The following is an 18139-nucleotide window of genomic DNA, read 5'->3' on the forward strand; positions in this document are numbered from 1 at the left end:
ATTTATCATAGCTATGTATGAGACTACACTTCTTGGCTCATCTACACTAATAATGGTTGTAATTTGTCTTTTAAGTGTTTGCCAGTCTGATAGGTGTGAAATGACAGTTCATTGCTATTTTAATTTACAAATCTCTGAGTTTGAGCTTCTGTTTAATGTTTTTTCCCCCTCAAATTTGAATCTTCTCTTATGTAAATAGCCCCTTAATTGCCCATTTTTCTATTGAGTTGTTCATATCTGCCTTACCAAGTTTTAAGAATTCTTTATAACATAGAGTTTACTCTCTTTATTTAATATTTTCCCTAACTTTATAGTTTGTTGATTGAATTTGTTCATAATATCTTTTGACATACAAAAGTTTCAAAGCTTTGAATAAATATATGTTTACTTTGATAATTTTATAATAAATTCATTCTTGATCATGAAAGTCTTTCAAAACTCTTTATTATACATAGAATGTGCTGTTTTTTCTTATGGGATTTTTATTGTTATATTCTTTTATATTCAATTCTTTAATCCTAAATTTTTAAAGATATGATGTAAAATTGTAATCTAATTTGGTTTTCCTCAAGACATATATTTAGTTTTGTCAGTACCATTTCTTAATCCATTGACCCCTTTCTCAAATCCATTGGTCTCATTATTGGGGAGATTATCTATCTGATAATAATCATATTATCTGATGCACTTTGTTGTTAAGTCCATGATTTGACAATAGAGGCTTCCAGCAACATTTTTTTTGATTTTTTTTTGTTTGTTTGTTTTCTTGTACTGCAGGTTCTTATCAGTCATCAGTTTTATACACATCAGTGTATACATGTCAATCCCAATCGCCCAATTCAGCACCCCACCATCCCCACCCCAGCGTGGTGTTCCCCCCTTGGTGTCCATACGTTTGTTCTCTACATCTGTGTCTCAACTTCTGCCCTGCAAACCAGTTCACCTGTACCATTTTTCTAGGTTCCACATACATGTATTAATATACAATATTTGTTTTTCTCTTTCTGACTTACTTCACTCTGTATGACAGTCTCTAGATCCATCCACGTCTCAACAAATGACTCATTTTGTTCCTTTTTATGGTTGAGTAATATTCCATTGTATATATGTACCACAACTTCTTTATCCATTTGTCTGTCTATGGGCATTTAGGTTTCTTCCATTACCTGGCTATTGTAAATAGTGTTGCAATGAACATTGGGGTGCATGTGTCTTTTTGAATTATGGTTTTCTCTGGGTACATGCCCAGTAGTGGGATTGCTGGATCATATGGTAATTCTATTTTTAGATTTTTAAGGAACCTCCGTACTGTTCTCCATAGTGGTTGTATCAATTTACATTCCCACCAACAGTGCAAGAGGGTTCCCTTTTCTCCACACCCTCTCCAGCATTTGTTGTTTGTAGATTTTGTGATGAAGCCCATTCTAACTGGTGTGAGGTGATACCACATTGTAGTTTTGATTTGCATTTCTCTAATAATTAGTGATGTTGAGCAGCTTTTCATGTGCTTCTTGGCCATCTGTATGTCTTCTTTGGAGAAATGTCTATTTAAGTCTTCTGCCCATTTTTGGATTGGGTTGTATGTTTTTTGATATTGAGTTGCATGAGCTGCTTGTAAATTTTGGAGATTAATCGTTTGTCAGTTGCTTCATTTGCAAATATTTTCTCCCATTCTGAGGGCTGTCTTTTCATCTTGTTTATGGTTTCCTTTGCTGTGCAAAAGCTTTGAAGTTTCATTAGGTCCCCTTTTTTTGTTGCTGTTGTTTTTATTTCCATTACTCTAGGAGGTGGATCAAAAAAGATATTGCTTTGATTTATGTCAAAGAGTGTTCTTCTTATGTTTTCCTCTAAGAGTTTTATACTGTCTGGTCTTACATTTAGGTCTCTAATCCATTTTGAGTTTATTTTTGTGTATGGTGTTCAGGAGTGTTCTAATTTCATTCTTTTACATGTAGTTGTCCAGTTTTCCCAGCACCATGTATTGAAGAGACTATCTTTTCTCCATTGTATATCCTTGCCTCCTTTGTCATAGATTAGTTGACCATAGGTGTGTGGGTTTATCTCTGGGCTTTCTGTCTTGTTCCATTTATCTATGTTTCTGTTTTTGTGCCAGTACCATGTTGTCTTGATTACTGTAGCTTTGTAGTATAGTCTGAAGTCAGGGAGTCTGATTCCTCCAGCTCCGCTTTTTTCCCTCAAGACTGCTTTGGCTATTGGGGGTCTTTTGTGTCTCCATACAAATTTTAAGATGATTTGTTCTAGTTCCGTAAAAAATGCCATTGGTAATTTGATAGGGATTGCATTGAATCTGTAGATTGCTTTGGGTAGTATAGTCATTTTCACTATGTTGATTCTTCCAATCCAAGAACATGGTATATCTCTCCATCTCTTTGTATCATCTTTAATTTCTTTCATCAGTGTCTTAAAATTTTTTGCATACAGGTCTTTTGTCTAGTTAGCCAGGTTTATTTCTAGGTATTTCATTCTTTTTGTTGCAATGGTAAATGAGAGTGTTACCATAATTTCTCTTTCAGATTTTTCATCATTAGTGTATAGGATGCAAGAAATTTCTGTGCATTAATTTTGTATCCTTCAACTTTACCAAATTCATTGATTAGCTCTAGTAGTTTTCTGGTGGCATTTTTAGGATTCTGTATGTATAGTATCATGTCATCTGCAAACAGTGACAGTTTTACTTCTTCTTTCCCAATTTGTATTCCTTTTATTTCTTTTTCTTCTCTGATTGCCGTGGCTAGGACTTCCAAAACTTTTTTTTCCTCAAATTTTGGGCATCTATTCTTTCATATAAATTTAAGATAATTTTATTTGATAAAGGACAAAAACTGGTATTCTAATTGGGATTTCATTAAATATACATAGTAACATTGAGAAACTTACTTTAAAAATAATATTTAGAATTCTTATTCAAAAACATTAAATATCTTTCCATTTGGGGGAAGTTATCCTCTAATAATTTATCCTCTAATAAGATTTTAGTGTTTCGTTCATAAAGGTTCTGTGACCATTCTTGCCAAAAATAGTTCTAAGTATTTTATACTCTTTTGAGTAATATGAGTGAAATTTTTGTATGTTTATATTGTTTTTCATCTCCTTACCCAATTCTCTTATTGCTAATTTCCTTTCAGTGGAACTTTCAAGTAAGTGTTTTGTTTTAAGTAGTGTAACAAACAGGTTTTTAAGCTCCATTTAAAGTGTGGTCTGATAAGTTTGGCAATAGTAATGCTACTATTTAGAGGCAGTGCACATAAGTATTTACTTTACATGAAAGCATCACTCATTATCTACAGAAACTTTATGTCATGCTGAGTTTATACTCGTATTATCAGTCTCATTGATTCATTTTATTGGAAGATTTTTTGACAGAGATTTTCTAAAAATAGAATGAATGATAATAAATTATTTGACATCTCTCATTAAATTATTTTTCTTCACGCATACCAAATAACCTCCTTGGAATATTACTTAAAATAGGAAATATACACCTTTTTACTTTCACATTAACTCCCACCCTCACCTCCCTGCTAAACACACACACACACAATCTTGATTTGATTGTTTTGATAAGTACTGCAGAAGTACTTATACACGAAGTATCCTTAGGGGAAAAAAAGAGGGATACCTGGATTGCTTGAATTGCTACTCACAGTGGCTGTTTAAACTGGCAGAATGTGTATTGGCTTCTGCCTTGTATGTAATAAAGAATATAGGGATGATTAGACCTGTGGGCCAGTCATGGCTTTGTTACTTAACTAGATGATAACAATCAGTAATTCTCCAAAAAATATATTTTCCTCAGTTTTGTTTTTTCTTAACCATTTTGGGATTATGAACTTGTTTTGACTCTGATGAGAATATATATAAAACCCTTTCCAAGAAGATGTTTACATACACATACACAAAATTTTGCAGCTATACATTTTGAGGGAGTTAGCGTATCTCTTGAAGCCTGACCATGGACCTGTCTGTTCCATTATCTCTAGCATACATGAGTTTTAGTCTTTGTTCTAACAGTATTTAATTTATCCTTGGCTAATCGCTTAAACTCTCTGGCCCTCAGTTTTTTCAGGTAAAAAAGAGTAGATTGGATCTGATGAGCTTTAAAGCTTATTCCAACTCTGAAATTCTTTGAGCTAAAGGCAAAGGTTATTGCAGTATCATAGCCTAACCTGATGAAAGCAGTGCACTCTTGTTATTCCACCATTAAGAGCTATTCCTAGTGAGTATCTGCTGTTGATTTAACTCTTTTCATTCATAAATTGTCTGACTTAACAGATGTTTATTGAGAACTGCTGCAAAGCACAGCATAGTGCTTGTACAATTGAGTCCCTGCCCTTAAAGATCTTAAACATAAGTTAAGAAGATGAATAATATAATGAATGCTGCTTAAGAGAGATATGAAATGTGAGAATTTAAAGGAATAAAACTGGGATCAGAAAATTTTGCCTATAAAAGGCCAGATGGTAAATATGTGGTTTTGTGGGCCATACAGTCTCGTCATAAGTGCACAACTCTGCCATTGTATCATGAAAGAGGCCATAGATAGACAATACATTCTAAATTCATGGATATGGCTGTGTTCCAGTAAAACTTCTACAAAAGCAGGCAGCAGGCCAGGCTGTAGTTTGCCCACTCCTGGAATGAAGGATTATGTTCATCAAGGAGCATTTTAGTAGAAGAGATGGCATTTGGGATGTGTTTTGAAGGAATCATAGGCATTTGGATGGAGCAAAAGAAGTCAGGGGCAAGAATTCCATGCTGGGGAGACAACATGATCGAAGACTTAAAGTAAGAATGTTTCAGAAACTGTTGTATCATTGATTCAGATGGAGAACTGGTTTTTATTCATGTCATTCGATATTGGAGGGATTCCATGAGAAAGTCTGTCCATTATCATGAGTCAGAGGACCTTTAGCCTTATTTTAACATTCTAAATGTTGTTTTACTACTGTTTGTGCTAGGAATTTTGATAGAGGATAGATGACTTGGAGAAAATTGTGGACTGTTACTTCGTTTTAGATTTGTCATTTGCTTTTGATCGTGGTAATCAAGAGAGAAAGCTCTTTCAAAATTTTTCTATCACGTGTTCTTAGATTGGTAAGAGATGCATCTCTCTCCCTCTTTTAACAGTTTGTGATACAATTGACACACAGTGTGCAATGCCTACTTAAAATATATAATTTGATAAGATTGGATTTGTTTATACATTGCCAAGCCTCATAACAATCAGGATAGTGGACATATGCATCATCCCCAGACATTTCCCCATGCCTCTTTATAATCCCTCCCTCTCACTTCTCTTGATCTCTTTCTTTGCATCACCAAGTAACAGCTGCTCTGCCTTCTATCACTCTGTATTGGTTTGCATTTTTGACAGTTTTATATAAATGGAATTTTATGGTATGAACTCTTTTATTCTTTCATCCAATGTAATTTTAAGACTCATCTGTGTTATTTGTTGCAATAGTTACAATTCCATTCACATGCAGGTCTTTCTGTTTCTAGTTTCTTTGCTATCCTAAGTAAAGCCCTATGAACATTTGTGTACAAATCTTTGTATGGTTATATGCTTGCTTTTATTTTGGGTAAATACCTATGAGTTAAATGGCTGTATGTTATGGCAGATATATGTTTAACTTTTCAAGAACCTGTCAAACTGTTTTCCAAAGTTGACCATTTCACATTCCAATCAGCAATGTATGTAAGTTCCAGTCCTTCCACATTCTTGCCAACACGTGGTATGGTTAGTCTTTTAAACTTCAATCATTCTGATAGGTTTGTAGCGGTAATATCTTGACATTTTAATGTGTTTTCCCCTAATGATTAATGATTTTAGCATCTTTTCATTTGCTTATTTGCCATCCACATATCTTCTTTGGTGATGTTTCTGCTTAAATCTTTTGCTAAAATTTATTGGCTTGTATGTTTTCCTGTTAGTGAGTTTTCAAAGTACTCTGTATGTTCCATATACAAGTCCTTCATCAGTTATATGATTTCCAGCTATTTTCTTCTCTTTTGTGACTTGTCTTTTTGTTCTCCTAAACAGTGTCTTTTGAATAATAGAAGTTATTTTTTGATGATATCTAGTTTATCATTTTATTCTTTTATGAATCGTGCTTTTGGTGTCATATCTAACCTCATCTAAGGTCACTTTCTCTTTTTTTTTCTTTAATTTTTAGTCCCAGATTTTATGCTGAGGCTGTGATCCACCTTGATTTAATTTTTATATATGTTGTAAAGTATGGATTAGAATCCTTTTTTTTTTTTTGCAAATAAATTTATAATTTTTCCAGCACCATTTGCTTAAAATCTTTTCTCTACTGAATTAATTACATTTTCCAGAATATTTTGTTCATGTATTTTGGATCTGTTTTTGGAATCTCTATTCTATTCCATTGATTCACTTATTTTTGTACCAATAGTATACTGTCTTGATTACTGTAGCTTTATAATAAGATTTGAAAACAGGTAGGATTGACTTTCAAATTTTTCAGAGTTGCTTTGGCTATTCTAAGTCCTTTGAGTTCACACATGAATTTTAGAATCAGTTTTTCAATTTTTTTAAGACAGCCTGATGGAATTTTGGTTAGAATTATGTTGAATCTATAGATTAATTTGGGGGAGAATTGATATCTTAACACTACTGAGTCTTCTGACCCACGAACAAAGTTTATCCCTTTGTTTATTTAGGTCATCTTTTATAAATAAAGTTTTCAATGTACAGGTCTTACCCGATTTTGCCAGATTTTCCCCAAGTACTTCATATTTTTAATATGATTGTAAGTGGTATTGTCTTTATTTCAGTTTCTGTTGTTTATTTCTAGTATATACAAACAAAATTAATTTTTCCAATATTATATTAAAGTGTATCCTGCAACTTCCTAAACTCATTTTTTGGTGCTAATGGCTTTTTTATAGACTCCAGCAGTTTTTCAACATAGATGATCATGTTATCTGTAAACAAAGATATTGTTATTGTGTTATCTAATTTTAAATGCCTTTTACTTATTTTTCTTATTCTATTGGCTAGAAGTTGCAGTACCATGTTGAATAGAGGTGGTAAGAGTGGACATTCTTGTTTTGTTGGTGATCATTCAGATTTTCACATAGACTTATATGATGATAGATGTAGGTTTTTCAGATTCCCTTTATCAGGTTGAGGAAGTTGACTTCTATTATTAGTTTTCTGAAAATTTTTATTAGAAAAGGATTTTGGATTTTGATAAATGCTTTTTCTTTGACTATTAAAATGGTTTATACACTTTTTTCTTTTTGTTAATATGATGAAATACATTGATTTTTACATGTTTAATTAACCTAGCATTCTTAGGATAATCCCCACTTTGTAATGATATATTTCCCTTCTTGTGCAATGTTGGATTAGATGTGCTAATTTTTTTTTTAAGATCCTTTTACCTGTGTTCATAAGGGCTATTGTTCTGTAGTTTTATTTTAAGTCTTTGCCTGGTTTTGGTATCAGTGTAATGTTGGTCTCATAGAATCAGTTGAAAGGTATTCCCTTCTCTTCAATTTCTAGATGGATTTGTGTAGAATTGATATTATTTCATCCTTAAATGTGTGACAGAATTCACAAGTTAAGGTATCTAGGTGTGGAGTTTTCTTAGTTTCTTTGGTTTTCTCCTACGTTATCTTCTACAGTTCTTATAGTTCTGTGTTTTACATTTAGGTCTGTGATCCATTTTGTGTTAGTTTTTGTGAAGTGTGTAAGTTCTGTGTCTAGATTAATTTTTTTTTTTTTGCATGTGGACGTTCAGCTGTTCCAACACTATTTGTTGAAAAGACTATCTTTTCTCCACTATATATTGCCTTTCACATATTTCAAAAATCAGTTGACTGTATTTATCTGGGTCTATTTATGGGCTCTCTGTTTTGTTCCATTGATCTACTTGTCTGTTCTTTTACCAGTACCACACTGTCTTTATTATTCTAGCTTTATAGTTAAATTTTGAAGTTGGGTAGTGTCAGTCCTCCAACTTTGTTCCTCTCCTTCAATATTGTGTTGGCTATTCTGGGTATTTTTCCTCTCCATATAAACTTTAGAATCAGTTTGTTGATTTTGATTGGGATTGAGTCTGTAGATCAAGTAGGGAAAGAATGACCTCTTTACAATATTGAGTTGTCCTGTACATAAACATTGATTTTTCTCTCCATTTATTTAGATCTTTTTGATCTTATTTCTTTGTGAGAGAAGTTTGTAACTACAAATTCAATATCTTTAATAGCTATAGGTCTGTACAGGGTTTTCTATTTTTCTTGAATGAACTCTGGTAGTTGCTGTCTTCTTCTTAGGTTTTCCATCTTATCTAATGATACTGTTAATTTGTATTGAGTCTCCTTTTTTGTCATCATTTTAGATGTTTATCAATTGTTTTGATTTTTCTCAGAGAATAATTGATTTTCATTATTGTTTTATATTTCTGTTTTGATGTTTTCTGCTCTGTGATTAATCTCTGACTGTAATTATGGATTTATTTATTTCTCCTCAAATTCTATTAATTTTTGTCTGGCATATGTTGATATTCCCTTATTAGATGTATAAATCTTTAGGATTATATGTTTTCTTGATTAGGGGTTAACTCCTTTATCATTATAAAACCCCTTAGCCTTAGTATTATTCTTTGCTCTGAAATCCAGTTTTCTGATATATAGCCACTCCAGTTTTCTTTCAACTAGAATTAGCATGGTGTATATTTGTTCATTCTACATTTAGCCTATTTGTTTCTTTAAATTTCAGATGTTTCACGTAAGCAGTGAACAGTTGGGTCTTGCTTTTTGCTTTAAATCCAATTATATAATTTTGCCTTCTTATTGTAGTGTTTATAAATGTTTTACATATTGTGTGATTATTGATGTGCTGAGGTCTATCATTTTGCTATTCGTTTTCTATTCATTCCATCCTATTTTGATCTTCTTCCCTCATTTATTTTCCTTCTTTTAGATTGAGTACCTTTTAAATTATTATTTCATACTATCTCAATTGTTTATCATTATTAGCTGTAATTCTTCATTTTTTAAATTTTAGTGGTTGCTTTAAAATTTATGGCATATGTTTTTTAACTTATCAGAGTCTACCTTCAAGTGATATTATATCACTTCATACATAGTACAAGAATTCTACAGTAGTATTCTGCTTTTTTTCTCCTCCCATTTTTATGCTCTTATTGTCATATATTTTACGTATACACATATTATATTCCCCACAATGCCTTCTTCTTTTCCCGTTCCCTTCCCTTCTTTTTAGTTCTCTTCCTTTTTTGTTTCTTTTTGCATAGTTTTCATTGCTTTGTTTTCAAATTCAACAGTCTTTTTTTCTGATTCACGTAATTTGCTGATAAATTGATCTGATATACTTTTCACCTCAGACATTGCACTTTTCACCTTTATAGTGTGATTTAAAAAAAATCCTCTATTTCTCTTCTTAACTCTAAAAGTAGGTTTCTTTCCTTTTATTTTCTACAAAATACAGTATATTTCCATTTCCCTCATTTTATTTGGGCTTTTTTGTCATGGAGTTTATTTTTACATATGTATAGAACCCAGGTTATATTATTTTTTTTCTTTAAGCACGCCATTATATTTTATGTAGATTTTTAAGTGATAAAATAGCTTTTACCCACCTATCTTGGCATTTATTTTTATTCTTCTCTTCCTTTCTCCCAACATCTATTCATAGTAGGTTCTATTAGTACTGCCCTTCTGGTTCTCATATCTATATCCTTTTTTTAACAGGAGTTGACAGTTGGCAGTTGTCTGGACAACTAAATGCCTGATTTTCTTCTGTTGTCTCTCTCTCACAGTTGACCACTGCTGAAGAGTTCTTGCTGAAGTACATAGCAGACCATTTACTCTCCTCTCCCAAAGTCCCACGATTAATGAATTTGAATCTGACTGGATCTCCTAATAACAAGTTTGTTGTTCTTTCCATTGCTTCACTGTATAGATATTTCACTTCTATTAGTCAAGAAACTCCTTGAAGCCTGGAAATATGATTAAATGACATACAACAAATAAGGGCTATAGAAATTCAAAGGAAGTGGTATCAGTTTGGCTGATAGCAGTTTTAAATGCCTTCTTGAAAAGGATGAAATTGAGCAGTTTAAACATTTAAACTTCTTGTTATTTAAGTAACAAGAAATAAACAAGAATGCCAATAAATGCTGGCTGTGTGATCCTTTTAATACCATATGAGAAGGAATCTATAAGAGTGAATCGATTATCCATTTGACTAACATCTTCAGGGGTAATTTTTAAAGTTAGATTTGCCTATGTTTCCCATTAATAAAAGAAGAATGATTCTCATGTAAATGTTAAAATTTTAAGCAGTGTTTTAGTGGACTGAGGCCAACATTTTCTTCTGGAGAAAGTAGTCTCTACTATTGGAATGTAATTAATAGAAAACCATGATTTGATTTTCAACTCATTAGTTTTGTACATAAGCATTCATTCAATGAGTACTTGTTGAACATATCTACAGAAGATTACACTGGCAGGTCAGGTTTCACCTGCAGATTTGCTCTGTTTGGTCTGTAAAGCATTTGAAAAATATTTCAGTTGGTGGCTCACAAATAAAAATCAAGGGGTTTCATGTATAACCCTGACTTTCTGGATTTTTTTAATATAAGGAACCACCTGATTTAATAACACTCATCTGCCTTCCCTCAGTTGGCTGGAGTAGCATAGAAGCTGCCCATTTCAAGAGTAGACACTTTTCAGATCACCTTATTTCCTACTCATTTGTGTTGTCTTGCTGGCCATTATAGTTATTTGAGACTATGATTCTTGGTGTCCTGTGCATATGATACTCTGCAAGATACATGGTGGATCCTTCCAACAATAAAAGTAGGAGAGATAAATATGATGCAAGGAAGTAGAAAAAAATAATCTACATGAGAAAGGCTGAAATTTATATTCAGTAACACTGTTTTAACCATCATGGAATACTGGATTCCCAAATAGTTATGATAAGCAGTGTTTTTCTTTTACATATCAATCTGGGAAATTTATCAACAGTTGTACATAGCCTTACTTCTACATAAACTATGCAAAATCTGAACCTGTCCACTTAGGAATGCTGGAGAAAGAACAGTAATATGAGAAGTGGGAAAACAAATGATACCATTTGTTCCAAAATTCTAGTTATATACTGATAGACTAAAATTTTCTTTTCCTTTTTTTTTTTTTAAACTCAACTATGAAGCAGTAACTAGTTATTACCACTGAAACCTTTCACTACTTATAGTGGACATTAAATATTTGTCTATATAAACCCCTTCTCTCATTTTCTGAGAAAGCACTCTAAAAAACTCATACACACATGGATACCTTACTTTATCCACGGGGTCTTTAACAAGAGCTACTACCTTCTTATGCTCAACTTTGATGACTGTCAAAAGTTCAGTGAATCCGTGAATCAAGCTGGGCCAGTCAGAGACTTTTTTTCTGGTATTTTTTTAAACAGATGCAGGTGTAGAGGTGAGTGTTACAGAAGATTCCTTTTCTCTCTGGTCCTAAAGCTTAGAGGATGGAAATTGGGAAGCTGCTACTGGCCATGTCTCTGGCAAGGGAGACAAAGTCAGTCTTTAATAGGTAGGTATGAAACCAACCCATAAGAGAAGAATAGCAACATGATACAAATTCCTGTATCTGTGATATTTGGAAGATAGCCCTATCATTCCTTTTCCATAGTTTGTTCATATGAGCCCCAAACAGTTCTCTTTTGGTCTAAGTTAGATGGAGCATATGTCGTTTGCAACCAAGATAGTTTTGATTAATACACCACTATATTTTTTTCAACTTTAATAATTTAATCCAATGATTTTTTAATGGCCATAATTTCAAAGCAACTGCTAAGCATTTTGGAGTTCAGACAAGAGTAATACACAGGCATTGTTTTCAGAGAACTTGAAGTCTAGAAAGGGAGATTAGGAAAATCCACAAAGATATAATAATTTAGAGTTATATGACCTATATAAGAAAAAATGTAATTAAAAGAGGAAGGAGTTATTATGTTGAGGGAATTGGGATAGTTTGCCTGGAAGAGGCGACATTTGAGATGAATTGGATTTCACTGGGCAGACATGGGGAGGCATTCCATGCCCAGAGAAAAGAATAAATAAATGCATTAAGTTTGGAAGTATGGAGTAGTTTTCAACAATAGTAAATGATACAGTTTAGCTGTAGGCAGCTAAAATATCTAGGCTGGAATGGGAAGTCATGGCTATATTGTGGAAGCCAGGAATGTGCAGGTCAATTAGCTCTATTTGATTTGGTGAACATGAGGGGAGAGTATTGAGTATTTTTGAATGTAGATATACTATGATCTGAACTGCATTTCAGGATTAGTTTTGCAGTAGTGAATCACTTGGATTTGTATAAGGAAAGCTAACAGGTAGAAAGATTAGTTTGGAAGATACTACAATTATCAAGTTTAGGAGTGATGATTATTTGAAATAGATCCATGAGAATGGAATGGAAAATGGATGTCAGATAGAAGTGACATGTTGGGAGAAGAAGAAATCAGAGATAGCTCAGAAGTTTCATATATAGATGATTAGTTTGATGGTAATACTAATAACCAATGAAGATTAGGAGCCCTATTAACCTCTAGCACCCAAGCAGCATACCACTTTTTTATTACTTAAGTAAAAGACTAAGCTTGATCTGAATGCAGTTTTTCTTCATCTTCACCATTATAATCAAAAGACCACATAATTTGGGGTTAGCTAGATCTGTTTTTAAACCTAGTTTCAGCTGTTTTATAGCTGTGAGACTTAGGTAAGATACTTAACCTTTTTAAATCTTAGTTTTGTCACCTCTTTTATTAATATAATAGGATTAACCTACTATGGTACTCATGAGAATCAGGTGAGTTAATATATGCAAAGCAACTGGAAGCATACCTGGGATACAGCAAGGATTTAGTAAGTGCTTCTTAGTTGTAGGCATTGATGTACTGCCTAAATCCCTACAAATTCATAAGCCAGTCCTTAATAAGAACAGTATGTAAAAAGCAGTATGTAAAAAGCCTCTTTCTAACCTAAGAGTAGAGACTGTTCTTAACTTCGCATTTAGAGTACCTGGGGTAAATTCTTAGTCTATTTCTTTACAATCTGATGGCATTCCCCAAACTTTTGTCATATTTGCCTTGTCTGCCTGGCTTGGTTTCCTCCTTCATTTCTTTTTATTTTTTTGAAAGTGTCATTTTTTTTTAACATCATTATTGGAGTATAATTGCTTTACAATGGTGTGTTAGTTTCTGCTTTATAACAAGGTGAATCAGCTATACATATACATATATCCCCATATCTCCTCCCTCTTGTGTCTCCCTCCCACTCTCCCTATCCCACCCCTCTAGGTGGTCACAAAGCACCGAGCTGATCTCCCTGTGCTATGCGGCTGCTTCCCACTAGCTAGCTATTTTACATTTGGTAGTATATATAAGTCTATGCCACTCTCTCACTTCGTCCCAGCTTACCCTTCCCCCTCCCCGTGCCGTCAAGTCCATTCTCTACATCTGCATCTTTATTCCTGTCCGGCCCCTAGGTTCTTCATAACAAATTTTTTTTTTTTTTTTTTTTTTTTTTTTAGATTCCATATGTATGTGTTAGTGTATGGTATTTTTTTCTCTTTCTGACTTACTTCACTCTGTATAACAGACTCTAGGTCCATCCACCTCACTACAAATAACTCAATTTCATTTCTTTTTCCTCCTTCATTTCTTGATTCACAGCCTCTACTGGATCTAAACCCTATTCTGAGTCAGCCTACTGAGCAATTGGTTCTCACATCCTGCTTAGTTCCTGCCATTCACACCTATAAACACCCCACCTCACCCTTTGAGGCTGCTCTTTATAACATCTTCAAACTAGATGAATCACATAAAATCACAGGCACCTACTTGACTTTGATCATGACATGATGTAATAAACACATGATATTATTGCCTACCTGTGAGATTTCAGCCTTTCCCCCTCCTAACCCGTTATCAACTTTGTTACTGATGTGGACAGAGTCTGCATTGCCACATTGTATCTGTCATCTGGATGTTGACCAGCCATTTCTCCACCCCATTGCTGGTTACTGGCTAAATCTCACCAGATTATGATTTCAGAAATTTTCAGGTCATCTTTTTCCTTAAATTCTTTCTGTATTATTAAACACAAATTTTTGGTCAGTTGCTTTTTGACAAGAGTACCAAAACAATTCAAGGAGGAAAGAAGAGTTGTTCAGCTGGTACTGAGACAACTGTATATCCACATGCAGAGAATGAAGTTGCATAGCCCTACCTCATACCATACAAAAAAATTAATTTAAAATGTGTCAGAGACCTAAATGTAAGAGCTAACACTATAGAACTCTTAGGGAAAAAAATATGAAGAAAACTTCATGACCTGGGCTCTGCAGGGTTTTTTTGTTTTTTTTAAAGGTATGACACCAGAAGCACAAATGACAAAAGAAAGAATAGATTACATCAAAATTAAAACCTTTGTGTTACAAATTATATCATCAAAAAAGTGAAAAAATCCATATCATGGGAGAAAATATTTGCAAATCATATCTGAAAAGGGACTTGTATCTAAAAGATACAAAGAACTCTTAAACTCAATACTGAAAAGATAAGTAACTCAATTAAAAATGGGCAAAGAATCTGAATAGACGTTTCTCCAAAGAAGATATGCAAATGGCCAATAAGCACACGAAAGGATGCTTGACATCATTACACATTAGGAAAATGCAAATCATAACCATAATAACATACCACTTTATATCCACTAGTATGACTCAGATAATGGTATGTTGGTGAGGATGTAGAGAAATTGGAACCATCATATATTGAAGAGTGGAATGTAAACTGGTGCAGCTGTTTTGAAAAAGTTTGGCAGTTTCTTAAATTAAACATAGACTTTCTGGGGCCTCCCTGGTGGCGCAGTGGTTGGGATTCCGCCTGCCGATGCAGGGGATGCAAGTTCATGCCCCGGTCCAGGAAGATCTCACATGCCACGGAGCGGCTGGGCCCGTGAGCCATGGCCCCTGGGCCTGTGCGTCCAGAGCCTGTGCTCCACAATGGGAGAGGCCACAACAGTGAGAGGCCAGCATACCAGAAAAAAACAAAAAAACAAAAAACCCAAAAAACCATAGACTTTCTGTATGACACAGAAATTTCACTGCTAGCTGTATATCCAGGAGAGAGAGATCCTGTCTGTCCACACAAAGACACGGACATGAATGTTCAGTATTTTTCATAATAGCCTAAATGTGGAAACAACCCAATTGTTCATCAGCTGATGCATGGATAAATAAAATGTGGTATATCTATACAGTGGAATATTATTTGGCAATAAAGAATGAAGTATTGATACATTCTACCACATGGTTGAACTTTGAAAATATATATGTGGTAAGTCAAAGAAACCAGTCACAAAAGACCACATACTGTGTGATTCCTTTTATATGAAAGGTCCAGAATTGGTAAATCTATAAAGACAAAGTAGATCATTGGTTTCCTAGTGGTGGGAGAGGAGGGAATGGGAGTGACTGAAAATAAGTATGGGATTTCTTTTTGGAAGGATAAAAATGTTCTAAAATTGACTGTGGTGATTATTGCACAACTTTGTGAATATACTAAAAAACATTGAATCAGGCATTTCAAATGGGTGAATTTTATTGTATGTGAATTATATCTCAAGGATGATTTTTTTAGAAAGTCAAGAACTCCTGGTTTCAAGTTTAGAGGAAAGCAGCAGTCTTATAATTTGCAAAGACTCTGGAGAGTAAAAGGAGGGAAAGCTTAGGTGAATTGAAAATAATGGAATGAACTAATTAAGTAGGGGGGAATGTCAGCTCTCATCCTACAGGTGGGAAGAGCCCTTCTATTCAGAGAGCAGCCCTCTGAGAGCCTTTTTTGAGTGTCTTATTAAGTGAAGTGGGAGTTGGTGGGTTTCTAATTCATGATTAGCAAAATAAGCTGGCCATTTAATCTCTTCATACTTTAGATTCACACATAAAATATTTAGTACCACTTCTACTCTTAATTAAAATTTGCAATGGGATTTACATCATGGGAGGAAAAGGAGAAATATTTATTTTTAAAATATTATATAGGTATATAAAGTAGTACCTATATTTTCCAGAGCTGTTGCCAGAAACAATGAGTAAATCATTTTCTGGGAACACATAGCCATAAGAAGTGAATGAACCACATAAGAACATTGAGACACTCAGTATCTTGTAAGAAATTACTCGTAGAATGGGATATTGCTTCAATGGTAGAAATTACTTTATCAATTTTGGGTGATCAGTATACTCTCAGAAAGTACATTATGAATCTCAGATCACTGTAACGTGCATTAATATTGCTGCTGTTCTTTTTTCAACCCTGTATCACTTTTCACCATTATATCAATTACTAAATCTTGTAACTGTAGGCCATGATTATATAGCCATCTGCCCCATGCTCTATAGTACCTTTTGGCTATCCAGAACAGCAGCAGTCGCAGTAAAATTTGTAAGTCTTAGAAGCTTCAGGTATTCAAAGCACCTTCTTAGACTCAAGCTGTTCATTATCATAGTTATAAAAAAAAAAAAGCCCAAACACACTCTACTTTTCTTAAAAGTTTCATTTTGGTAGTACTCTTTAAACAATTTGTCATTATTATTATTGTCAAATATTGGATATTGAGACAGTTGATTTTCAATGTCAGCTCACTTGTTACTCTCTAACATCTATTATATGCTTAAATAAATTAATACCAGTTTAATATATATCTGATATCTTCAAGAATTAGTCTCAGCTGATAATTTAAGTAGATGTCCCTTCTAAGGAGTCTTTTGTGTTCTAAACAATCTTCTGAAGTACGGGCTTTTTTTTTTTTTTTTTTTTCTTCCAGCATTGATATTGCTTCAAATTGTCCTAACATATCCAATAGTTTTGTGTTGTAATATGCCATGATTATTTCTCAAAGGATGTGTTCGTATGAGTCATTCTCTTTCAACAAAAAGAGTTTACCAAAACTATTGATCATTATACTCTGTATGAAATTCATAAAAGTACTTTTATCAAAAGAAATGAATTCTTTTCCAAATGCATTCTTGTTTTTCCTGTGTCAGTAAAGATCATTTCATTGTCTTGATTCTGTTGTCACTTGGAGTATTTAAAAAATATATACTTTTAAAATTTACTATTTCAGAGTACCTGGATACCATTTAGTAAGTTGCTTTGAATTGTATCATAGAATCCAAGGTAATTTTTATAAATTAATATATAACTTAAATTCTGTAACCTGTTGTGATAAGTTCTATTTTTCTAGGACTAATTTTTGAGAAAATGAAGACAGCTGGAATACTCAATCTTGGTGAAAATAACTTTGGAGTAGCTTAAGGCACTGCCATGAATGATACTTACCGTAGGTATTTTTTTGTGCTGAAAGAAACATCTGTGTGCATTTATAATTCCAAAGTCAGTTTGTCCTCAGAGAACGGATGGAATTTGTCCAAGAAGTCTTGGAAGGCTCATGGTCTTCAGCTGTGCAAACATTTCCAAACTCGACTGAATTTATATTAATCTCTTCATTTAAATAAGTACTCTTATGTTATTTCTAGGTCACCTCCAGCAGTGCCAGTTCCTGTGGCAAAATAAGACCAGGTAGAGTCAGAGTCTTTGGACTTGTGGGATTGCAGAGGGATTCAGCCCAGCCACTTCCTTTTCCAGGTGAAGAAATGAAGCACAGATTTTTTGTTTTTTGACAGACATCATATCATTTTATTAGTAAATAAGTTAACACCTATCTATAAAAGATAAGGAATTCTTATTAAACCATAAGCACAATACCATCATCACTCCTAAAAAATTTATAATAATTTCTTAGTATAGTTAAATATCCAGTGAGTGTTCAGATTTCCCAATTGCCTCATGAATATTTTGATTCTCTTTGCTTAGATTAGTATCCTAACAAGATTCATAAATTATGATTAGTTGATAGGCATCCAGTGTCCTTTCTATTTTATTTTATTTTTTTAACATCTTTATTGGAGTATAATTGCTTTACAATGTTGTGTTAGTTTCTGCTGTATAACAAAGTGAATCAACTATGTGCATACGTGT

At 33.5% G+C, this 18139-nt stretch overlaps 1 protein-coding gene across 7 annotated transcripts in view; it reads left to right on the forward strand.

Annotated features, from left to right (window-relative positions):
* The window catches only part of NAALADL2 (N-acetylated alpha-linked acidic dipeptidase like 2), a 1531400-nt gene that overhangs the window by 30265 nt on the left and 1482996 nt on the right, over nucleotides 1-18139 (forward strand). Inside the window, exon 2 of one of the 7 annotated variants that reach the window (XM_060100047.1) lies at nucleotides 17638-17746. The exons of the other annotated variants lie outside the window; for them this stretch is intronic. The gene's annotated coding sequence lies outside the window, so the exon portion shown is untranslated. The remainder of the gene's footprint in view (nucleotides 1-17637; nucleotides 17747-18139) is intronic. 7 annotated transcript variants of the gene reach the window in all.

The sequence above is a fragment of the Mesoplodon densirostris genome, chromosome 5 (assembly GCF_025265405.1).
Source record: "Mesoplodon densirostris isolate mMesDen1 chromosome 5, mMesDen1 primary haplotype, whole genome shotgun sequence".
Classification (NCBI taxonomy): domain Eukaryota; kingdom Metazoa; phylum Chordata; class Mammalia; order Artiodactyla; family Ziphiidae; genus Mesoplodon; species Mesoplodon densirostris.